This window comes from Tamandua tetradactyla, chromosome 19 (genome assembly GCF_023851605.1).
Source record: "Tamandua tetradactyla isolate mTamTet1 chromosome 19, mTamTet1.pri, whole genome shotgun sequence".
In the NCBI taxonomy this organism is placed as follows: domain Eukaryota; kingdom Metazoa; phylum Chordata; class Mammalia; order Pilosa; family Myrmecophagidae; genus Tamandua; species Tamandua tetradactyla.
This window is the reverse complement of record NC_135345.1, coordinates 55,344,104-55,369,772: the sequence shown is the minus strand read 5'-3', so window position 1 is coordinate 55,369,772 and position 25,669 is coordinate 55,344,104. Positions and strand designations below refer to the sequence as shown.

At 38.6% G+C, this 25,669-nt stretch overlaps 1 non-coding gene across 1 annotated transcript; it reads left to right on the top strand.

Moving 5' to 3' along the window:
* The first annotated feature begins 20,977 nt into the window (after positions 1–20,977).
* Positions 20,978–21,084, top strand: LOC143663822 (U6 spliceosomal RNA). The gene has a single exon (XR_013166201.1). It is a non-coding gene; the product is annotated as a U6 spliceosomal RNA (small nuclear RNA).
* Positions 21,085–25,669: the final 4,585 nt, after the last annotated feature.

The window sequence follows — 25,669 nt, the reverse complement described above, 5'->3', positions numbered from 1 at the left end:
CTATTATAAAACCACAATGGTCAAAACAGCAAGGTACTGGCACAAAGATATAAGCATTGACCAGTGGAATTGAATCAAGAGTTCAGAAATAGACCACCAAATCTATGGTCAACTGATTTTTGACAAAGCCCCTAAATCATCTGAACTGGGACAAAATAGTTTTTTCAATAATTGGGCATGGAAGAACTGGATATCAATATCCAAGAGAATGAAAGAGGACCCCTATCTTACACTCTACACAAAAATTTACTCGAAGTGGATCAAACACCTAAATATAAGAACTAGCACCATAAAGTTTCTAGAAGAAAATGTAGGGAAATATCTTCTAGACCTAGTAATAGGAGGTAGCTTCCTAAACTTTACACCGAAAACACAAGCAACAACAAAAAATAGATAAATGGGAACTCCTCAAAATCAAATGCTTCTGCACCTCAAAAGACTTTGTCAAAAAGGTGAAGAGGTAGCTAACTCAATGGGAGAAAATATTTAGAAATCACATATCAGACAAAGGTTTGATTTCCTGTATATACAAATAAATCAACAACAAAAGAACAAACAACTCAATTATAAAATGGGCTAAAGATATGAATAGGTATTTTTCTGAAGAGCAAATACAGATGGCTCAAAAGCAGATGAAGACATGCTCATTTTCATTGGTTCTAAGGGAAATGCAGATCAAGACTACAATGAGATACCACCTCACACCTATAAGAATGGCTGCTATTAAACAGTAAACTATAAATGTTGGAGAGCATGTGGAGAAACTGGGACACTTGTGCACTGTTGGTGGGAATGTACGATGGTGCAGCCACTATGGAAGACTGTCTGGCTGTTCCTTAGGAAACTAAATATCGAGCTGCCCTATGACCCAGTAATAGCACTATTTGGTATATACCCAAAAGAGCTGAAAGCAACAACACAGACATTTGCATACTGATGTTCATAGCAGCATTATTCACAATCACCAAAAGACGCAAACAAACCAAATGCCCCTCAACAGATGAGTAGATCAACAAAACGTGGTATATATATATGATGGAATATTACGCAGCAGTAAGACAAAATGACAACTGAAGCACATGACAAGATGGATGAGCCTTGAGGACATAATGCTGAGTGAAATTAGCCAGACACAAAAGGACAGACACTGTATGACTCCAATTTTTTGACCAGCATAAAGGTATAATCAGAGGTTCATGATACAGAATATAGGGAACTTAGAGATACATAGAAGCTAGAGATAGGTGAACCATTAGCTAAGAAGGTTGAACATCAATGCAAGGGAATAGATAAGAGTGAAAGTGATTCTCTAGTGGGTTTAGAAGTAATATTACCATATTGAAGATGAACAATATTGAAAACGGCTGTATAGACCTACGTGTCCCACTGATTCACACTAGAAGTATGAATGAGTTCTTGCAAGAATTACTTCAAAGGTATGATTCTTGTATAATGAGTGTTTAAGTCCAAAGTACAGGAGAAAAACTGCTATTGCATGCTATGAGCTATGTTCAAAAGGAAACCATCAGCATTACCATAGCAACAGCAGAGGTAAATAACGGAGTGAGGGACAAGATTAAGAGGAAGTTTAGATTTCCTTTTTTGCGAGGGTATGTTTATTGGTTTTCTGTCTCTTGGGAACAACAAAATTATCTAAAATTGAGAATATTGATGGACTGTGGACTTTGAACCTTGTACATAATGCCCGATGAGTGCAGATGGCTAAAGGATGTATTGATGGAGAAGTAGATTGGTGAACAATAGCGTATACTTATGAACGAAGGTTGTGCTGTTGCAAAAAGGAACAATGTCATGAGGCATGCAACGATGTGAATGAACATGTGGGGCATTTGTTGAGACAAAATAAGCCAGAAGCAAAAAAACAAGAATGGTATGGTCACCTTTAGAAAATGTTTATAAGGAAACAGGGGCCTAGATTGTAAGCTTTAAGAGTAGACACATTAAGTCCAGAGTGGTGATCATTATTTCCAGATTTTGAGAGGCTGTTTTATATATATAATATCAGATATATATATATATATATAATCTGATATTTAAGGATAAGAAAGAAGCCAAACAGGTTAGAGCTAAAGTAATTCAGAACATAGGAGTAAAGAAAACAGTGTCTGTATTTCGGAATCACACATACTCTTTGAGACTGAAGGAAGAAAGTTTTATTTGATCTGGAACTGAAGTCTTCGGTAGTGCATAATCTAATTCAACCTATCTTATAGCTCATTCGAACAACTGAAATACAGGAAGCACCAAATAAGAAAGAGGTCCTTCAATCCTGTGTAGAGTATTATAATGCCTGGAAACATCCTAGAGTATATTAAGCAGATAATCAAAAAATATTGGCAGAGGCAGGCCAAGATGCGGCTTAGCAATGTGCACGTTTTAGTTCATCCTCCAGAACAACTACTAAATAACCAGAAACAATACAGAACAGCTCCTGGGGCCACGTCAGTGACTGGACACACAGCGTACCCCAGTCTGGACCAACTGGACCAGCTGCAAGCCCCCCCATAACCATGAGTTCCCCAAGCCATGGCAGCCAGTGCCACACACACACCCCCACAGGCTGCTTCCCAGAGGCGAAAGGAAAGAGACTTTACCAGCAGCAGGGGCTGAGCACAACCAAACGCCAATTGTGGAATTAATTAACAAATTCTGACTACTAAAAATAGGCCCCCAGCTCTAGTGAATCTGGTCAAAGCAGAGGTCGCTCATTTTTGCTCCAGTGCCAAGGAGGCAGGGCTGATGGAAAAAGGAAAAAAAGAGAAGGAAACAGAGGTTTTTGTGGCTGTGTTTCTACAAAGGCTTGACTGCCTTTGGATACAGCAGCAGGGCTCCTCAGGCTGCAACTGCCCCAGGCATAGGCAGAAACAAACTTGTTTTGAGGGCTTGTCTGGAAACTGTGCCTTCCCCAGGGGAAGGGTGAAGCCCAACACAGGTGAATCCCCCTCTCAAGGAATTCAGACACCAGGGCTTGGTAATTTGAAGCCATTAAAACCAGCCTACAACCTCTCTTTCGTCTCCACCACAACCCCAGCCAAAGTTAAAGGTACCGCATCATCTTATGCTGGTGGGACCTACAGGCACACAAGCACCATGTACTGGGCAGGATAAGAAAAACAGAGTCCAGAGACTTCATGGGAAAGTCTTTCAACATGCTGGGTCTCACCCTCAGGGAAAACCGACGCAGGTGAATCTTTCCTCCTCATAGGAGGCCAGTTTTGTCTGGGAAAATCCAGCTGTGGTCTATAATACCTATGTAGACCCTCCTCAGGGTGAGGGGGGAAAAAAGGCACCATACAAGCAGGGCAAGAAACAAGAAAACAAGAACTGAAAAATTCTCCTATGTTAGACAAAACCTAAGCTAGAGGTCCAGAAAAAGCTGAAATGAAAGTCAAAGAACAGAGAGACAACAAATTCATCAGACAAGAAAACCCTAGGTAAAAGAAGTGCAAGCAATCTCCAGAATAAACTAATTAAGGTAATTAAATGCCTAGACGTCAGCAAAAATAACAGATCACACTAGGAAAATTGAAGATATGGCCTAGTCAAAGGAACAAACCACCGTTCAAATGAGATACAGGAGCTGAAACATTTAATTCAGAATGTATGAACAAACATGGAGCATCTCATCAAAAACCAAATCAATGAATTGAGGAAGGATATAAAGAAGGCAAGGAATGAACAAAAAGAAGAAATTGAAAGTCTGAAAAAATAAATCACAGAACTTATGGGAATGACAGTCACAGTAGAAGAGATGAAAAAAACAATGGAAACCTACAATGGTAGATTTTGAGAGACAGAACATAGGATTTCTGAACTGGAGGATGGAACATCTGAAATCCAGCAAGAAAAAGAAAATACAGGGAAAAAATGGAAAAATATGAGCAGGGACTCAGGGAATTGAAGGACAATATGTAGTGCACAAATATATACGTTGTGGGTGTCCCAGAAGGAGAAGAGAAGGGAAAAGGAGGAGAAAAACTAATGGAGGAAATTATCACTGAAGATTTCCCAACTCTTACGAAGGACTTAAAATTTCAGATCCAAGAAGTGCAGCATACCCCAAAGAGAATAGATCCAAATAGATGTACTCCAAGACGTTTATTAATCAGAATGTCAGAGGTCAAAGAGAAAGAGAGAATCTTGAAAGCAGCAAGAGAAAAGCAATCAACCACATACAAGGGAAGCCCAATAAGACTATGTGTAGATTTCTCAACAGAAACCATGGAGGCAAGAAGACAGTGGGATGATATATTTAAATTACTAAAAGAGAAAAACTGCCAACCAAGAATTCTATATCCAGCAAAATTGTCTTTCAAAAATAAGGGAGGGGGAGGGCCACGGTGGCTCAGCAGGCAAGAACGCTTGCCTGCCATGCCAGAGGACCCGGGTTCGATTCCCGGTGCATGCCCATGTAAAAAAATAAATAAATAAGGGAGAAATTAAAACATTTTCAGACAAAAAATCACTGAGAGAATTTGTGACCAAGAGACCAGCTCTGCAAGAAATACTAAAGGGAGCACTAGAGACAGATATGAAAAGACAGAAGAGAGAGGTGTGGAGAAGAGTGTAGAAAGGAAGACCATGAGTAAAGGTAAAAAGAAGAAAAATTAGAGGGACATATAAAAGCCAAAAGGCAAAAAGCCTGGTCAGTAAGAACACTGATGTTGATGGATTAAGCTTCCCAATCGGAGGACATGGACTGGCAGAATGGATTAGGGAACAGGACCCATCTATATGCTGTCTCTACTCAAAAGATATGAGGGCAAGGACACAAACAGACATTTGCACACCAATGTTTATAGCAGCATTATTTACAAATACCAAGAGATGGAAACAGCCAAAATGTCCATCAACAGACAGGTAGCTAAACAAACAGTGGTATATACATATGATGGAATATTATGCAGCTGTAAGACATAATACAGTTATGAAGTATGTAACAACATGGATGGATCTTAAGGACATTATGCTGAGTGAGATTAGCCAGAAACAAAAGGACAAATACTGTATGGTCTCACTGATATGGATTGACATTAATGAATAAACTTGGAGAATTTCGCTGGTAACAGAGACCATTGGGAGGTAGAAATAGGGTAAGACATTGGGTAATTGGAGCTGAAGGGATACAGACTGTGAACAGGACTGAATGTAAAAACTCAGAAATGAATAGCGCAATGTTACTTAACTGTAATACAATTATGTTAAAACACTGAATGAAGTTGAATGTGAGAATGATAGAGGGAGGAGGGCTGGGGGCACAAATGAAATCAGAAGGAAAGATAGACGATAAAGACTGAGATGGTATAATCTAGGATTGCCTAGAGCGTATAATGACAGTGACTAAATGTCCAAATTAAAAAAATGTTTTTGCATGAGGAAGAACAAAGTAATGTCATTACTGCAGGGTGCTGAAAATAGATGGTAATTATTATTTTAAAATTTCAACTTATGTATGAGACTAAAGCAGAAAATGTTTATTTGGTACAAAGTTTATATTTTGACTAGTGCATTTCCTAATATAACTTATGTAGATAGCTTGGTTGAACAACATAAGTACATGGAACCTTGGGTAAGACATGGGATTTTGTTGGTTTGTCCAGAGTGATGCCCCAATGAATCCCAGAGTGATTTGATCAGTGAGTGGAAAAGTATTTGCAAAGTCCCCTTTGGGGAATGGTGAGTACAGGGGAAAATTCAACCTCCCCAAGTTGAATTCTTGATATTTTCACAAGCAGTGTGGACAACCAGAATTATAGGCTGAGCCTCCAGTCTTGGGGTTTGTTCCTATGAAACTTAACCCCACAAAGGATAGGTCAAGCCTACTTAAAATTAGGCCTAAAAGTCACCCCCAAGAGAACCTCTTTTGTTGCTCAGATGTGGCTTCTCTCTTAGCCAACACAACAAGCAAACTCACCACCCTCCCCCTGTCTACGTGGGACATGACTCCCAGGGGTGTGGACCTTCCTGGCAACATGGGACAGAAATCCGAGAATGAACTTGGACTCAGCATCAAGGGATTGAGAAAATTCTCTCGACCAAAAGGGGGAAGAGTGAAATGAGACAAAGTGTCAATGGCTGAGAGATTCCAAACAGAGTCAAGAGGTTATCCTGGAGGTTATTCTTACGCATTAAGTAGATATCACCTTGTTGTTCAAGATGTAGTGGAGAGGCTAGAGGGAACTGCCTGAAAATGTAGATCTGTGTTCCAGTAGCCACGTTTCTTGATGATGATTGTATAATGGTGTAGCTTTCACAGTGTGACTGTGTGATTGTGAAAACCTTGTGTCTTATGCTCCTTTTATCTACCTTGTCAACAGATGAGTAGAACGTGTGGAATAAGGATAGATGATGGGGAAACAAATGTTAAATTAAATTTAGTTTGAAATGCTAGTGATCAATGAAAGGGAGGAGTAAGGGGTATGGTGTGTGTGTTTTTTTTTTCTATTGTTGTTTTATTTTTCTGTTGTCTTTTTGTTTCTTTTTCTGAATTGATGCAAATGTTCTAAGAAATGATCAGGATGATGAACCTGTAGCTATGTGATGATATTGTGAATTACTGATTATATATGTAGAATGGAATGTTCATATATTGGGAATGTTTGTGTTTCTTTCTGTAATTTTTTTTTAATTAATAAACAAATTAAAAAAAAAAGTATTGGCAAAGTTCCCTGAGGGAGGAGAGAAAGACTATGGAACTATTAAACCCTACCATCAGGGAATTCCCTGATACTGTGTTAAACTTTAGAGATACCCAAATCAATAGGCCATGCCCTCAATCATGAAGCTTACTGTTGTGAAGCTTATGTAGGTAGCGGAGAAGCTTAGACTACCTATAGGCATACCTAAGAGCTACTTCTGGAGGACCTCTGTTGTTGTTCAGATGTGGCCTCAGTCTCTCTAAGCGCAACTCTGAAAGTGAAATCATTGCCCTCCCCGCTATGTGGGACATGACGTCCAGGGGTGAGAGTCTCCCTGGCGACGTGAGAGAGGACTCCCAGGGATGAATCCAGACCTTGTACCATGGGATCAACAATTCTGTTCTGATCAAAAGGGGGAATAGAAGTGTAATTAATAAAGTATCAGTGGCAGAGAAAGTTCGATAGAGTCGAGAGGCTACTCTGGAGGTTGCTTTTACTCAAGCTTCAGTTAGACCTTGCTACCTGTCATAACATGCCAAACCCTAACCAGCACCATTCCAGCCAATCCTAAAGAACACCTAGGGCAATACACAGGATTCAACATGGGTTCCAGGCACTAGAGTAACTTTCCAGAAACTTACAAACTCCAGATGGGTCCCTGGTCTAGATAAGTCCTGAAACATAGCTCAGCCTCTCCAGAACATCAAATAGTTCCATCTCCCTACCCCATATTAGTGACAGACCCTTCCAATATCAAAAATTTAGAATTGCCATAGCCCAAGCAACCCTAAAGAGAGGGATGGAAAGACCAAAGGTGTTGATGTAATTATACATAAAAGATAGGACTTAACAAATGAATATGAATGCTGAACCATTAAATTGATATCTCTTTTAGTCTCCAGTATTTTAGAGCAGCTAGATGCAAAAACCTAAAGTTGTGATATTGCAACCCATGTCAAAGTCTGAAATATGTTCGACAAGTAATTGTGGTGCTGTGCTTTGAAATTATAGCTTTTTTGTATATATGTTATTTTTCACCAAAAAAAGAGGAAAAAAGTCAATTGTGATGATAAAAAAGCATTTAAGCCCTCTTGCCTTCTGTATTCTGGAGCAGGTAGAAAGAAAAATATGAGAGGATTGTATGGTAGCCCATGACAAACTCTGGGATCTGTCCTCTAACCACGTGTTGAAGAGTGCTTTGAAAACTATTGCTTTTTTATTTCTTTGCTTTGGATATATGTTATACTATACAACAAAAAAAGTTAAAAAAAATTAGTACAAGATGTAAGGTAGAATACATTTTAATACTGATAGAATGGCAGCTCTGCCAATGTTTATAAGATTTTTATAGCATGAACCTTTATATCATGAGAATGATCAAATCATTTAAATTAAACTGATACAGTGCATGGTGGTTTATGAATATTATTAGTACCATATATAATATTTTTCTCTTAAAAAATGATATTGTACAGAAATTAAGGCAGTATCCTTTTGCCACTTCTTCTGAAATCTAAAAACCTGCTATGCTAACTTCACTGAATTGTTGTGTAGATCCCATGAGGAAAATATGAGCAAGTTCTTACCAAACTTTATGAAGGTAAACTGTAAGTATTTGCATCTTTCTTTTTTGCCTGGGCAGGCGCCAGGAATCAAACCTGGGTCTCTGGCATGGCAGGCGAGAATTCTGCCACTGAGGCACTGTTGCACAGCCCTGCATCATTTTTATAACTGAAACCTGAAAAAACAAGTTTCTTTTTTTAGGGTGTATACTAGGAAACCGAAAGTATATGACATTCCTTCGCCTGGGATATGACACAGTCTCTGAAAATGAGATACAACTGCCACTGGGAAATATACATGTAAGACTGTCATGTATTTCCCTTGATGTGAAATTACTGGAAAAGATGTTCTTTTCTTTCCTTCTTCAAATAATAATTGTTGGGTGTTTGGGTGGTTCAGTGGTAGAATGCTCCCCTTGCATGTGGGAGACCCTAGTTTGATTCCCGGACCATGTACCCAGAACAAAAAAAACAACACTCACAGACACACACACAAACAATTGTTTCATGAAACATTTGAAAACGTGGCAATTTGAGACCTGGAAAAAAATTAATATGCTTAAAAACATTGCCAAGGATTCTTTTATAATACCCATACTCTTTTCCCATTTTACATTGTTAATGAGTATTGGCAACAAAGACTTGGTGTTTGTCTCAAAACTGCCCGCTGAGGAACTATAAGCTCTGTACCTGGGAAGTCTTTTTAGCTTTCTCTCATTAGACAACCTAATATGTATCCTCATGGAAGGCCAGCCCAAGAGAGTAAACTCAGCCTGCCCCCATGTCTCCAGAAGTGGGCTCATAGATGGACTTTCATTTTCTGTGAGTCAATAAAGTCACAGAAAGGGTGAAAAGAACACAAAATCTGAAGTTAGAGAAATCTGTCTTCAAGTTTCAGTTCCTGAATTTACTAGCTGGGTAACCTTAGGTAATTCCTGCCTTTCCTTCTCTGAAAACTGGAAATAATAGAACCTTACTTACATGGCTGTTGCGGTACTTAAATAAAATACTCTAGTATATATGATATGTAGTTGGTCCTCTATAAGTCTAATTTTCTTCTCTACCTCATTTCCTTTCAGCCTCTAGAGAAGTCATGGGAAAGAGTGGGGAAAAATCATCAGCCATAACCACAAAGATAATACTGGAAGAAGGGTCTGTGGAAGTGAATATTGTACATGTCTGTATTTTTATTCCATCGCTCCCCCAACCCCCCTCCCCTTTCTTTCATTAATCCTGTGTTTGGTATGGAAGGGAAGGAGAAAACTGTGTTCTAATAAAGATGGCCACATTCAAGTGAATCTAAAGTGTTTTGCAAAAATCCCCCAAGTAGAGATGAGCATCTTGCCCTCACTTCTAAATACTTGAAACTCTGGTGGGGAGAAGGGAGAACACTGCCTGAAGGGAAGTTTGTTTTCCAGAGGCATCCTCTGGTGGGTAAAATTGGGTAGGGCCTGGGAAACCCTCAAGGAGAAAACCATCAAGCTGACAATGCCAAGTAGGTAACAGTGACTCAGGCTTTTCTCAGTTCTGCAACAGCCGCTCTCTACTTTCAGCCTAAAGGAAACAAGAAGCCACACGCGGAAGGTGAATTTGGAATCTGAGAGCAAAAGATTTCTGATATTTATATATACACAATTTTTTTTTCAGTGGTTCACACGGAAATTCAGGAACAGCATGGCTTTTTTGAAAGCTATTTCAGGATTTCATACATCTTGTTGATGGTTGGGTACAAGGAAACAAGCTTAAGCAGTGGTGTCCTGGTAAGCCAGTTTTGGGAAGGAAAAAAAAAAGAAAAGAAAAACAACCAGCCAACCCTATTTGTGGCATGTGCTGATTTCTGTGTTGTAAACTCTCCCTCTATGCCCAATTTCAAGCTACCAACATGGCATCAGTGAATGTTGTAACTGAGAAATCAGGATTTAAGGGATGATTTTGATTTAGTAAATTGTATGATAAAAATTCCTTTTTGCTTTCTGGAACATTGGAGTAGATGGGGAAATACATGACAACTCTGAAGTATAGTCCTGCTGCCTTGATATCTGAAATAAGTGTAAAAAGCCCTTTTCCTGTGCCTTTGTGATTGTAAGAGCTGGTGATTCTCTTGTAAAGCAAAGATCCTAATGCTAATGTAATCAGCTATTAACTACTTTTTCCTTTTGGTTTACACCTTTAGTACTGAACTGATAGCTCTGCCTCCCTTCCTTTCATTATTTTCCCCTACTGAAATGATCCCATTGAAGTGATATAATAACACTTGTCTCCTTTTCTGCTTTAAACTTAACTGTCAGGAATGATCTCATCTCCCCTTGCTAAAAATCCTTAAAAACCTTGAACCCCCTAAACTTGGGGAGACATATAAACTTTTTGGGTTGTTAAGCTGTCTGCTTTCCTGCTACACGTGTAGTAGTAATAAACTCTTTCTTTGAAACCCGGTATTTCAGGAATTGGTTATTGAGTGTGTCGGACAGAAGAATCCACGGCATTTGTCCAGTAACAATGTGGAGTTGGGAAGAACCGCCAACAACCAATTCTCTTGAGCTGGTGTAAGCTGGATCCAGGACTGCCACTGAGCTTGAAGCTCCTGTTTAGGGATAATAACTATTTGCAAATTCAACACTTGTTGAAAATAGAGATCATTAAATTCTAGAATTCACTGCCTCTGGCTCTATGGTCTGCATTTTGAGCATTATTTCTCCAGCTTTTTGAAGTTGCTCAGTAAATCTTACCACTGTGGAACCCAGAACCTTTGACTTAATGGAGATTGTTGTCTTCAGTTAGAGTTTGAAAAGGAATGCTCAAACATTTTATTACCTGGTTACTGGTGCCTAGTACTGTCTGTTCCCTTGCCCCTCTCCCCCACCGCGTGTGACACATTCTTGAAAGTGCTCCAGGAAAGAATGTTACTGCCTTGGCGGATCAGCACTTTCTGATTGTGTAATGTCCTTCCTGAGAAAACCCATTCTTCAAAGGCATCACTCTGATATAAGAGCAAAAAAATGGGGGTATGGTTAGGCCCAGGGAGGACAGCATAGGAGGTCAGACTGTAGCTAACTGGGACAGAATAGACATATGGGAAATGTTAAATGATGGCCGCTATATGTATGTTTTTGTGGGTCTCGAAAAACTGTCAAAATGTTTATCAGAAAGAAGAAAGGGATGAAAAGAGTGGTTACATTTGCAAATGTTCCACTTTTATTTTTATTATCTTTTGACCCGTATTAGTCAGGTTCTCCAGGGGAACAGAACAGACATGACATATCTGTAAATATTATGCGATTTTATAAAATTGTCTCATGCAACTGTGGAGATGCAAGAGTCCGAATTTGTAAGGCTGCAATTTGGGAACTCCAATGAAGGTTTTCAAATTGTCCGGCTGACAGTGAGATCAAGATTCTGTCTTCTCATTGCTGAAATTGTCACTTCTCTCAAGTCTGAAGGCAATCTCCTCAGTTGATTGTAGATGTAATCAGCCATAGATGCAATCAACTTATTCATGATTTAAGTTCATGAAATGCCCTCACAGTAACAATTAGACCGGTACTTGCTTAACCAAACAACTGGACACCATCACCTGGCCAAGTTGAGACATGAACCTAACTACACACCCCTTATAAATTAACTTCACAAACATTATCTCATATGCTACTCACAAAAGGCTTATGAAATAAGTATGCTGATGAGATTGGATGACTATTTGTCTATTAATATAATATTAACAATTATAATAAATATATCAAATATAATACTATATAAATTATTACTAATATAATATATTTTATTTCCCCTATACAGGTCAGGACACTGAGATTTAGAGAAGATATAACCTGCCCAGAGTCACACCACTGCTTAATGACAGAGGAGGCACTTGAAATCCATTCATCTGATGCTAGCCTGGAAATTTTTCAACATCAGGTTGTGTGACTAAGTAGTGACTAAAGGAGGTATCTATCTTCTCTGATTATTTATCACATGCGCTAGGTGGAATCAGAACTGTCAACGTTTTTAAACAAGTCTGAAGTTATGTTATTGTCCCAGAAGTTTGAACAGGTTCCTGGAAGTCAAATGTTTTCAAAGGTGTAGTTAGTAATATCTCACTTATTCAGGGCTGGCAGAAAGGGAGATATTCTGCAAAATAAAATATCTACGTAATTATTCATGTACCTTAAGCATCCAAATTTCTAATGAAATCCTTTAAAACTCTGTTGTACAGACCATGTGTTCTTAAACATAGGATACCAAATATAACTTATTTAACCTTTTCTTGTTGATTTAGGACATTGTTATATATCTCAACTTTTAGACTTTTCTCTAATTCACAACCCTCTGGGGCGCTACACTAAACAGATCCAGACTGCTGTGCTTTTTTGGAGTTTCTGTTCCCTTTTTGCTTCTAATAGTGCGCTTACCTTCAGGAGTGTGCATCTTCTTCTATCTAGATGTTAATCTGTTGAGGGGAGGGGAACCAGTCCAGATAAAGACATTGATTGGGATTGTTGATTAAGCAAGAATTGATAGGTCTTAAGTAAAAACTTAGAGCACCCTTCTAGAAGTAAATGCTTTTCTAACATCGACTTTATTTTTAGGGATATAGTAGGTGTTGGTGCACTGCTCAGATCCCTTTACGGGATGAGTTCTCTTTTCACTCAGTTGCTCTGAGAGTTGGTGACCAATGGCTTGTAACTGTACCCATCACTGAAGACTCACCCTTGCTCTACCCAGAGATGCTTGGAACGTTGTCCCCTTACTACTGGGAGTAGCTTGCGGTCAACTACTAATACAAGGATATAAAACCTTGGCCCTCTTGCTTCAAGGTGGAACAATTCTGTGGGATCATCCTTGTTCTAGAGTTTCCTAGAACTTCTGGGATGGGTTGTAGGTAATCTATAGCTTTGCTTCTTCCCTTGCCCAATTCTGTGTCCCTTATTCTCTTATGGGTTACACCTGCATACACTTGCACAAGATTCCCTCTTTTACAATAGGGTTGATAGGACTCCAATCTAAGATAGGAGCCTCCCCCCATCTCCTACTTTTCATAGTCTCAGTTATATTCTGGAGAGGTAAGGGAACAAAAGACCCCTGTTCTCACCTCTCCCCCTCCCCTCAATCCAACGTTAAGAGTGAAAATCAGCCTTTTATGAAAGAATGCCAAATGAGAATAAACATCATTTTGCAAAATATATATTAGAAACTCATTCACTTTTCAAACTTTCATTTAATTTTGCCATGTGAGGTACTGTACTAGGTCTAATGATGCAGAAATAGAAGACACAATCTCCCCCCTACCTCACCCTCTTGATAACTTCACGGTCTGATGAGGAAATCAACAAATAAATAAAACAATTACCATCCATCACAATAAATGCTACTATTGAAGTCAGAACTCATTCATTCACTCAAGAAACATTTTGTAAGCATTCACTATATAGATAAATAGCAGAGAAGAAAGCAGTGTAAAGTTCAAAGCCTGGAGAAAATATGCTAACTTTTACTTCAGAAATGATACCAGAGCTGATTCTGACAGGGTAAGTAGGAGTTTTCCAGGTGGAAGAGGTTAGAGGAGGTTTCTAGATTGAAGGGTAGTGTTCTGAAAGGCTGTGGTCTATTTGGGGACTGGGGAAATGCTCCTCATGACAGTAGATGAGGCTGAAGAAGAAGGTAGGAACACATGTGAAGAACTCTATAGACCAAAAGGAGATGTTTACGATTTATCCTGTAAATAATTTGCTTACAAATTATTTAATAATTTAATAATTAAAAATAATTAAAAACCTAGGAATGTAGTAGTCTATTTCAGCAGGAATGTGACTGAATAGGGTTCTACAAAGTACTTTTGTGCTAATTAGAAAAAGGCATTTAATCTAAGGGATCACCGTCCCATCAGTACAGGGCTTGACAAGCAGATGTCTACATCAGGCATGTGTCCAATACACAAACTGCACAACAATATATGACATCTTGTGTCCGTACTTACCTGTGACAGTACGGTGTCTATGGCTCAATACATGCAGAAGGAAAATGAAGAATACCTTAAGTTCTCACTTCTGAAAAATTGATTTAAAAAGGAACTTGAAGTTCTCCTATTGCATATTCCTTTTTTTTTTTTTTAGCTATAATCTACATATGGACTTCAGAGAATGAAGATATAGCCAAGACCTCTCTCTCTAAGCCAACTCTACTGGGGAACTCACTGCTCACTCCCCCTACATAGTATATGACTCCCAGGGGTGTAAATCTCCCTGGCATATGGGACATAACTCCCGGGGATGAGCCTGGAGCCAACATCATGGGTCTGAGAAAAATGTCTTGATTAGAAGGGGAAAGATAAATGAAAGAAAATAAAGTTTCAGTGGCTGAGAGATTTCAAAGAGAGGTGAGAGGTCATTCTGGAGGTTATTCTTAGGCACCAAGCAGACATCCTTTTTCTGTTTGGGGGTATTGGAGTAGCTAGAGAGAAATGCTTGAAGCTATTGAACTGTAATCCAGTAACCTTGATTCTTGAAGATGATTGAATAAAGCTTTTAAGGTGTGACTGAGTGACTATGAAAACCTTGTGACTGACATGCCCTTTATCCAGTATATGGACAGATGAGTGAAGAAAAAAAAGAAATAAATATTAAGGGAGGAGGTATAGGATGTTCTTTTTCACTTTTATTTTTACTTTTAGTCTTATTTTAATTTTTTTTTGGAGTGATGAAAATGTTCAAAAATGAATTGTGGGGATGCGAGGGTAGTTCAGTGGTAGAATTCCCCCCAAAAAGCAGCCAACAAAAACAAAGAAAAAATTCAACAAATGGTGCTGCAATAATGGGATACTCATATGGAAAAAGAATGAAATGAGACCCCACTATACAGCATACAAAAAAATTAATTGTGATGATGAAGGCACAGCTATATGATGGCACTGTGAAACATGGATTGTACAATTTAGATGAATATATGGTAGGTGAATATATAATATATCTCAATAAAACTGCATTAAAAAAAAGAGAAATAGCCAAGAGAATATCTGTCCCCAATCCCCATTATGTCATTGCTTGAGAAGCCACCATTGCAAATTGATCTCTTCTGACTTGCCAGGCTCTCATCCAGCCTGGAAGATTAAATTTTCAATTTGGTATGTGTGTGTGTATGTGTGTGTAGACAGACAGAGAAGAGAGATTGTGAGCTCACTGTGGTACATGGAGGATATGGAGGTAGCGAAGATGGGAAAGGGTGCTGATAGGGATGGAAGAGGCAAAATAACAGAATTTGAGAAAGATAATAAATATACTTTTTCCTTCCTTCACAATATTGCTCTGTCTGCTCAAAGTCACATAAATAACACTAAGTACCATGTATTTAGATTATTTTGATTATTATGGGAACAATAGATAATATAGATAATAGTCTGAGATAGTCAGCCTAAGCTAATTCCTGCCTTTGTTAATGTTTTCCGCCGCTGCTGCCACCACCACTGTCAACATCTTTTGAACCCAGCAATGTGCTGACAGCTTTGCCTATACTTGTGTGACTTAATCTCCCCAAAACCCATGATAGAAGAATTGTCATCACTTACTTTTTAAGGAAGAGGTAAGTGAAGCTTGGAGAGGCTGCATAACTTACTCAGAATCACACAGCTGGTGAGTAGCATATCCACGGCACTGCAAAGTCAGTATCTTAGAAAGCTGGCTATATGGCTTTCCCAGCCATGGCTGTTTGCCTCATCCTGCATTATTTTAGATAGTTTTCATCCTCTAAGATCCATTTCAAGTTTCCTTCATTCACTTAACTGATGTTATCAGTCATCATCTGTGTGTGTTTTGATTCTGTCCTCCATGCAACCTTCCCACATTGATTTCTTTCTACCTTCTTTAATCACCTGTGAATGAATCTTATTATGGATTTATTTTGTGCTCTAAATGTTTTTAGTGAATTTTTCTTGTTTTTCCTCCCAAAGATTTTAAACAGTTGAAGGGCCAAGATGTAGCTTTCAAGATCCCTTATACTCAACAGCACCCAGCAAGTGTTGGGCTGGTGGCAGCCAGACCCTTGTCACTTCACTGAGGAGGACATTAATGGGATGAGCGTCCATCCAGCGGCTGCATTTTAGGGAAGAAGAAATGCATGTGAGGATTTGTTAAGGTCTGAGCGTAATCTGGAGAAGAAGCCTTATTAGTGATTATCAGCTATGTTTACCATTTAAATCTGCAGAAGCAAGCAAGATAACTGTCGGAGAGTCTGTGGACAGAAGTTCACAAAGATCATTGGTTGACAGGTCAGGGTAAAGGTCTCTTTCTTTCAATATATGTGAAGGGGCAGGAAACGTGTACAACAGGTGTTTCACGTTCATAGCTGCCTGGGAAAGATAATTCTGTTTGCTGGACAAGAACATTCTGCTCCACACTTCAGGCTGTTTTTCTAACAGCTATTTTCTGCCTGTAAAAACGAGCACTCTGGCTCCCAATGTGTTTCCACAAATCTCTTGGGACACAAGCAATAAAAAAAGGTATCTTATATTTATACAAGGCTGTCCTCAGAAAAGCTCAAGGACTTGGATGAAGCTTGTTTTCATATATAAGACATTCTTATATAACCCCAAGTGGGGAAAGCGCCAAGGGTGACAATTAGGTTAGCAATGTTGTCCTTCCCAACTCACAAAACGGAAACATGAGGTCTCATCGTATGGCACTCTTATGTCACAACTGGGGACAGGAAGTCTGTACTCTCTCCTTGTCCAGTGATCTGCACATGAGCCACACTGCACTGTCTGAAATCTGAATACCCGGAGGAGACAAATGGAAGAGAAAGAATGGGAGAGAAAGCTCAGCCACACCGTGTTCTCACTTCCTTTAGTGACTGTGGTTTTCACTGATCAGGGTTTTTGGACTCCTAAGAGTGAGTGTCTCTGGTGATCCTGGTGAGAATTTTAATGGTCCTCATTATTGTTGAGTCATGTTAGATGTCAGCAACATGGATGGTTTGGAGGAAGAGAAGCTAAGGGCATCATCTTAATTTCCTAGGACTGCCATGACAAATTACCACACACTTGGTGACCCATATCAACACAAATTTACTATCTCACAGGTCGGGAGGCTAGAAGTTGAAATCAAGTTTGGAAGGGTCATGCTCCCTCTGAAGTCTGTAGGAAAGACTGTTTCATGCCTCTCTCCTGGCTTCTGGTGGTGCTAGCAAGTGCTGATATTCCTTGGCTTGTGATAGCACAATTCCAATCTCTGCTTCTGTCTCCACATGGCCATCTTCTCTCTTTGTCTGTCTGTGCTTCTTATCCCTTTCTTATAAGGATACCAATCATATTGGGTTAAGGGCCCATCCTAACTTAAATAATTCCATCTGCAATGACCCCATTGCCAAATAAGGTCATATACCCAGGTAGTGGTAGTTAGGGCTTCGAAATATCTTTTGGGGGAACACAATCCAACTCAAAGATGGCATTCTGTAAATATTTATTGCACTCTAACATCAAAGATAAGTAAGGCATATACTCAATAAGTGTAAATTCTGATAGAGGAGACAAACAGAATGACAGGATGTATGTGTGCTAGAAGAATACATTGGAGGGTAAGTTATTTTTTTAAATGTATTTTTATTGCAACATTTCCACACACAAACAATCCATCCAAAATATACAACCAATGGCTCACAATATCATCACATAGTTGTATATTCATCACCATGATCATTTTTAGAACATTTGCATCATTCCAGAAAAAGAAATAAAAAGAAGAAAAGAAAAAAGCTCATTATATCCCATATGCCTTACCTTTCCCTCTCACTGACCTCTAGTATTTCAATCTACCCAGTTTTTTCTTATCTCTTATACCCCCTGCAATTTATTTATTTTTTATCCTTATTTTTTTAACCATCAGTCCATACCCTGGATGAAGGGAGCATCAGACACAAGGCTTTCACAATCACATGGTCATATTGTAAAATTTATATAGTTATACAATTTTCTTCAAGAATCATGGCTAGGGTGGTGCAAGGATAGCTCCGAGGTAGAGTTCTCACCTGCCATTCAGGAAACCCTGGTTCGATTCCTGTAGTCTGCCCATGCCAAAAAAATAAGAATCAAGGCTGCTGGAATACGGTTCAACAATTTCGGGTATTTCCCTCTAGCCACTCCAATATACCTTAAACTAAAAAGGAATATCTACAAAATGTGTAAGAATAACCCCCAGGAGAACCTCTCAACTCTGTTTGAAATCTTTCAACCACTGAAACTTTGTCTCATTTCTCTCTTTCCCTTTTTGGTCAAGAATTTTTTCTCAATCCCATGATGCTGGGTCCTGGCTCATCCCAGGAGTCTTGTCCCACAGTGACAGGGAGAGTTACATCCCTGGGAGTCATGTCCTATGTAGTGGGCGGGGGGTCAGTGAGTTCACCTACCAAGTTGGCTTAGAGAGAGAGGCCACATCTGAGCAATAAAATTGTTTTGTCACCCCCATCTTAGGCATAAGTATAAGTAGGCTTAGCTTCTCCTTTGTAGGAATAAGTTTCATAGGGGTGAACCCCAAGATCAAGGGCTTAACCTATCGAAATGGTTATTCCATTGCTTGTGAAAATATCAGGAATTCCCCTGATGAGGAAATTTAATATTTCTTCCTTTCTTTCCAATCCCCAAGGGATTGCAAATACTTTTTTATTCTCTGCCCACATTTCTCTGGGATGTATTGGGGCATCACACCAACCTGAATAAACCAAAATGATCTCACTCCTTATTCAGGATTCCATGTGATTATGGTATTCAGCTAAACTGACCATAAAAGTTAAATTAGATAATGCGCTACCCAAAATATAAATTTTACACCAAGCAAACACTTCTTCCTTTGGTCTCACACAGAAGGTGAAGTTTGAAAATATGAACCACATCATCCTTTACCCTGTATTCTGATTTACCTTAGTCCTGTCCAGATCAGCTTCATTCATGTGTCTAGTCGAAGTCTGATTACTTTTTTAACTTTTTAAACAGTTACTATATGGGGTAATGCTGAATTTCATAGTTTCAGTGCTCTAACTCTGAGTCTCAAATATCACATAAACACATGAAGATTCAGGGAATGACCAGGTTATACACAAATAGCTCAGTATCTGAGTTTAGAAATGACAATTACAGCTCCTGAATATATGCGAGTGCTCTAAGAGCTTACAATCTAGGACCCTTTACGATAGTCCCCAACCTGATAATCCGTGCTCTCGATTTCATTTATCTGAGTCTGTATATTATAGCCAGTCCATATGAGTAAGACATGATGATATTTGTCTTTTTGTTTCTGACGTTTCATTCAACATACTGTCCCAAGTTTCATTCACCTAGTTGCATGCCTCACAACTTCATTACTTCTCATAGTCCTTCAGTAGTCTGTTGTTTGTGTACACCACAGTTCCCCCTTTCATTCCTCAGTAGTTTTACCCTCAGGCCACCTCCATCCACTGTGAATCACCAACACTGCTGCCATAAACACCAATGTGCAAATGTCCATTCGTGTCCCCACTCTCAGTACCTCCAGGTATATCATATGGCCACCCCACCCCTAGCCTCCTGTGTCACCACCACACGGGCAGCTACTTTTGACTGGGGACTTCTAGCAGACTCCATGGGGCTGGGAGGGGGTGACTTCTGGTAGGGTACAAAACCTCAGCAAGAAAACTTCAGGAGATATGCTCTATACTGCATTAAGGTGGTAGTTCTGTATTAAAATCATCTGGAATGCTTTTTAAAAGCACTCCACCCTAAATTATCTGATTTAATTCATCTGAGGGTGGCTTATGCATTAGTATTCTTTAAGAGTTCCCCAGTTAATTTTACTGAGTAACCAGGATAGACAACAGCAGAAAGAGCATGGGCATTGGAGTTAAACAGCTCTGATCTGTGGCCTCATGATCTTGGGCAAAGCACCTTACAAGGGGTTAAAGCACAGGGGAGGTGAGTGTCCCACCACTTCACTGTTTCTTCTGCTTCTACCCATTCCTGTAAAGAAACTCTGTTGTGGGAAAGTCTTCCTGGGCTGGGAATTGGGAAGCCTGGATTCTACTCCAGCTCATCCACTGAGGTGCTGCATGAGCTTGGGTGGGTTTCTTCAAGGAGATAAAGCAAAGATGTCTGAGGATTATTGTCTACCAGACACTATGTGAGGGACTCATCATTTCTGGACCTCACTTTCCTCATTTGTTATGGTTTGCAGATCAGTGTTTTCCAGACCGGGGTCGTACCTGTTTGTAGGTTGTAATGTCAATTTAATAGGCTATACCAGAATTATATATATGTGTGTGTATATATATATGTGTGTGTATGTATCTGTGTATGTAAATAAGACAATAGAAAAATGGAGTGCACTGAATAGAATAAAGGCAAATATTGCAAAGTAGAATTTTGTTTCAGTTATATATTTATTGTGTACTAGTGACGATGTAAAATGCATTTCCTGTTTGGGCTGCAAGTAAAAAAAAAATGAGATTCATGGAATTAGACAATCTCTAAGAAGCTCCTTCCTTCTCTGTGGTCCATGAACTGCTCTGACCTTCTGTAGGTTTTCTTTCTATGAACTCTTTCGTTAGTACCTTGTCATTCTGGCTTATCATTTATTTTTTAGAGGGTGGCAGGACACTGTAGTGGTTAGAATCACCCTTTGCCTAAGTAAATCTATCATTCTTCACTTATTAACTGAATAACCAAGAAATATACACAACCTCTCTCAGCCTTAAGTTTCTCATGCAGATGATAGTACTGAGGATGACAATGGTTATAAGATTAAATGAGTGCTTGCTTTGGCAGCACATATACTAAAATTGGAACAATACAGAGAAGCTTCGCATGGCTCCTGCTGAAGGATGACACACAAATTCATGAAGTGTGTCTGTATTTCAATATCTGAATATGATTAAGAGGGACAGTGCTATATTGTGTATATGATAACAGGATAAAAATTGTTACAAAAATCCATTGTACTACACTACACAAGCAGTAACCCTCAATTAAACCAGGGGTTGTAGTTAATAGTACAATGATTAAAATATACTTTTATCGATTAAAATATACTTTTATCAATTGCAACAAATGATCCACCCCAACACGAGGTGTTAACAATAATAAGGTGGTATATGGGAATCTTATATTTTATGCATAGTTGATCTGTAAACCCACAACTTCTCTAATAAAGACAAAAAAAAAAGATTAAATGAGATGTCATAGGTAAAACTTTTAGCAGAACTTAACCTTATTCACAGGAAGTCCCACTCCAGATTTTAAAGTACACTTTTGTGTCTATAGTTTAGGACCTGGCATATACGAAGTCATAAATACCTTATGCTTGACTGATTAGAAAAAAAAACAGAGTCCTTGTCTCAGTCAGACCCTAACGCTAGAGAACAACCATTCTCTGTTGGTAGGCTCCATGACATAATAGGACTTGGGAAGGGAGTCAGGATATTGTATGTAGGTTTTCTCTACCCATGAGTCCCCTTCTGTCTTTTTCCCCAACGTGACCAGCTGGACCTGGGAAGGCAAAGGCAGAAGGAGGTGGATTCTGCCTATTCTTTTCTCCAAGGATCAAAAATACCATTGAAATTAACACATGGAGGCTCAGGATCAGCTGTGTCATAAACTGGACCTCTGCCTGAGAAGGCTCCAAACAGAAGCACATCACAGAGAAACGAGTAATAGATGGTAGCTAGAACATTGAGAAACTGGGGATAAGATTCAGACATTAGATCAGGAATCAATGACCTTCATCAAACAGTAAACAAATAAGCTACTCAGGAGGTCCTAATTGTCTTGAGAGTCCTCAATTACTAGGACTTCTGTTGAATAGTTTTCCTAGTTTGTAGGAGATGATCATGTGAATTGGATCATTGATTCTAAAATGAGATAAGTAGTGGAACCGGTAACCCAATCTACTTACTCTACATAGTTACGAGGACATTAGCTGTCCTTAGTGGAAGCCAGCCTGTCACTGAGGGGTGAAAAGAAACCCGTTCATCATGGTGGAGCCTCACAGCAGGCCAGCCTCCCTGAGGCACTCAGGACTGCTGAGAAGGTGTTGATGGAGAAGAATAAGGATCCATAAGTAGATGCATGGAAAAAGGTGGGGTAGGGGAATTATGATACAGCAGATGGGATACTGCAGAAGCCGTATGAGATTGCAGAGGGAAAAATGGGCCTTAAAACAACAAAAATGATAAAAGGGCGGTATTACAAGGGATGTAAAAATGATGTTACAAAGAATAGGGTTTCTGAAAGTAGCACTAGATGCTAGCGTATTCTTTTGTGGATGAAAACTTTGTGTGATGTATAGTGAAAAAGAAAAGAAAAGAAAATGAATGTGAATAAAGTAGCTCCACCTAGAAATGTTGCTAACACAATCGTTTTTCAGGAAAGAAAAGGCGAGGATGCCTGGAAATAGCTGCATCTAATCAGCCCCCATCCCAAGCAATCAACTGAAGTCCAGGAAATTCCATATGCAACCAGAAGAATAGACATCCTGAAGCATTTTGCCTTAGTTAAGATTAGCGGAAACAGACCCCCCATCAATGCTAGAAACAAAGAAATAAAGGTGAAGAGACTTCAGCAGTTCCTTTGACTGCTTTTGGGAAGTTGGAGACCTTGGAGGTGAGAGGAATAAGGAATTATTAGGACATGAACATTTGCTGGGGCTGAGCCCTTTGTTTGGATACCATACCTTCAACAGTGGCACAGAGGAATCTGTTTCTCCAGGGATTGAAATAAAGAAAACAAAAGTGGCTAGGCTAGGGCTCAATTTATCTGCCTGATTTAGCTTAATAATCCTTAAAAATGTTTGTTAAAATAGCAATGGTTTATGATTAGCAGTTTTTGGTCTTTTAATGATCGTAAAGGTATTCTCCTGTGTTTTCTTTAAAAAGACAGTTTTCCCCTTCGAAACGAATATATCTTTCTCTATAGAATTGAAGACACAAAAAGCACAAACCATAAAAGAAGAGACCAATATATTTCACAACATTAAAACTAAGAAGTTCTCTTTGCCAAAAATACCATGAAAGAGAGTAAAAAGAGAAAAACTTCATACCACTTTTAACTGATAAAGGACTAGGACTCTGAACACATAAGGAATGTTTATAAACAGTGGAAAGATGTTGAAGAAACATGATAAGGTAAATCACTGAGGAACTATAATTGACCAGCATATTAAAGGATCCTCAACTTCATTAGTAATCAAATAAAAGCAAATTAAGATCATATTGAGATATCATTTTATACCCTCTAAATAGACAAAAAAAAAAAAAGTCTGATAATCCTAGGTGTAGATGAGGATGTGGAAAAAGAGAATCTTATACGCTGCTGTTGGGACTGTAAATTAGTACAGTGTCTTTGGAAAACTACTTGGCATTATTTAGTACAGGTAAAGATTACATTTTCTATGAGCCAATGATTAACGCCCCTAGAGAAACTCTTATATATGTTAAGCAGGAGTCATGTATAACATCGTTAATAGAAGCACTATTTATATTTAATTAAAGACATAAGCAAAGCTAAGCAAATATTGTTTGGGGATATCTACACTGTAGTAAACTATGTGTTACAAGCTGGGTAAGAAAAAATTCTGGTTAGTGGTTACATCCAAGAGGAAGGTAGGTGAATGGGAATTGGGAACAAAATAGTTATATTAGATTGTCAATATTTTGATTCTTTGGTTCACTGGTGGGTTAACAAGTATTGCATATGTTACAGGATAAGCACAGACTATTACATAATAAATAATTTTTAATTTGCAAAAAAATAGATGAACAAAGAACAAAAATTTCTAATGGTTCGGTGGCAAGGAAAGTACGTGATCTTGCTTGAACAAGGGACATTCAGGAAGTGATAAATTGTTCTCTGTGAGGGAGGGTCTGCACAATGTGCCTGCTCCCAGAGGCCTTCCCAGAACACGGGCAGCTGGCCCGCTGCTCAGGGTCTGTGCCAGGTTTGCACCCTATTAAAGCCTAAGTTGGCAAGTGGTCTGCATGGGCAAGTGGCTATTATATATGGGAAAAGCATGCCACTTGGTGCATGAATGCTGTATGTTATTTATCTTACAGCATTTATAAGACATATTTATCTATTTATCTTAGATGATTTTCCATGCAAAAAAACTGAGGGCTGTTCTATGACATTGCATTTTGGCCTAATATTGGTGATACTTTCCTTTCCACCTTGACTGCAAAAATTTAACACTGAACTGAGACTAAGTTTTTTTCAACTTTGTACTGAGACTTTCAACTTAATGTTTTGAATTATTATTCCAAAGACCCAGTACTTGGTCTTGGAACCTCTGGACTTTGTAATCCTAGCACCACTCATATGGTTAGAACTTGTTTTTATCACTGTTTTTACCTTTAATATGTTTGGGGTCTTAACTACCCTCTCCAAAGGATTATAAGGCTCAAAAGATGGTGGAATCCTTGAAAGCAGTAGCTCTGTTTTATTCATTCCTGTATGACTAAAACTTGAGGAGATAGCTGCTTAAGAGTTTATTTTAATTTTGAAGCAATTATAGATCCACTGAAGTTGCAAAAATAGTACAGAGTTCCCATGTACCCTTCATCCAGTTTCCCCCAGTGGTTGCATCTTACATGTGTACACATAGTACACAATAAAAACCAGGAAATTGGCATTGGCACAATTTTCATGTATAGTTCTATGCCATTTTACCATGTGTAGATTCATGTAACCACCACTGCAGTCAAGAGACAGACTTATGCTATTACCACAAAGAAGTACCTCATTCTATCCTTTTTTAGTCATTCCCACTTCTTCCCCCCACCATCCATAATCCCTTGTTTTCAAGATCTTATTATTTTAAGAATGATATGTAAATGAAATTACACAGTATGTGACCTTTTGAGAGACAATTTATTCAATTATTCTTTTACCAATGTAAGCACCTTAAAATGTTTTAACTCTGATCACCTCATCCAAATTTATCAATATCTGCTATTGTTATGCAATATTTTAGTTATTCTAATTTTAACCTTTCAAATTACAATGTTGTTTTAGATTCGCCCACTTATTTAACATTTTTGGGGGGGATTCATCACTTCTTGCATCTCAGACTTCTCTGTGATTCATTATCCTTCTTTCAGAAATACATTTATTTATAAAATACATATTTTATAAATAAATTTAAAATGGATTATTCACTTTTTATTTTCTGAAAGCATCTTCATTTAACTCTTGATCTTGAAGGACAATTTCTATGTTAATGCCACTCTAGATTTATGTTTATTACTTCTCTGCTTTTAAAAGTATTCTTCCATTATATTCTCACTTTCATTGTGGCTATAGGGAAATCAGATGTCAGTCTAATTTGTTTCTTCTCCAGTAATTGTCTTTTGTTCTCTGGTAGCTTTTGAAATTTTCCTTCATTTCACATTTTTAAAATTCTATTCCCTTCCCTTCCTTCCTGACTTCCTTCTTTCCTTCTTTCAGTATTC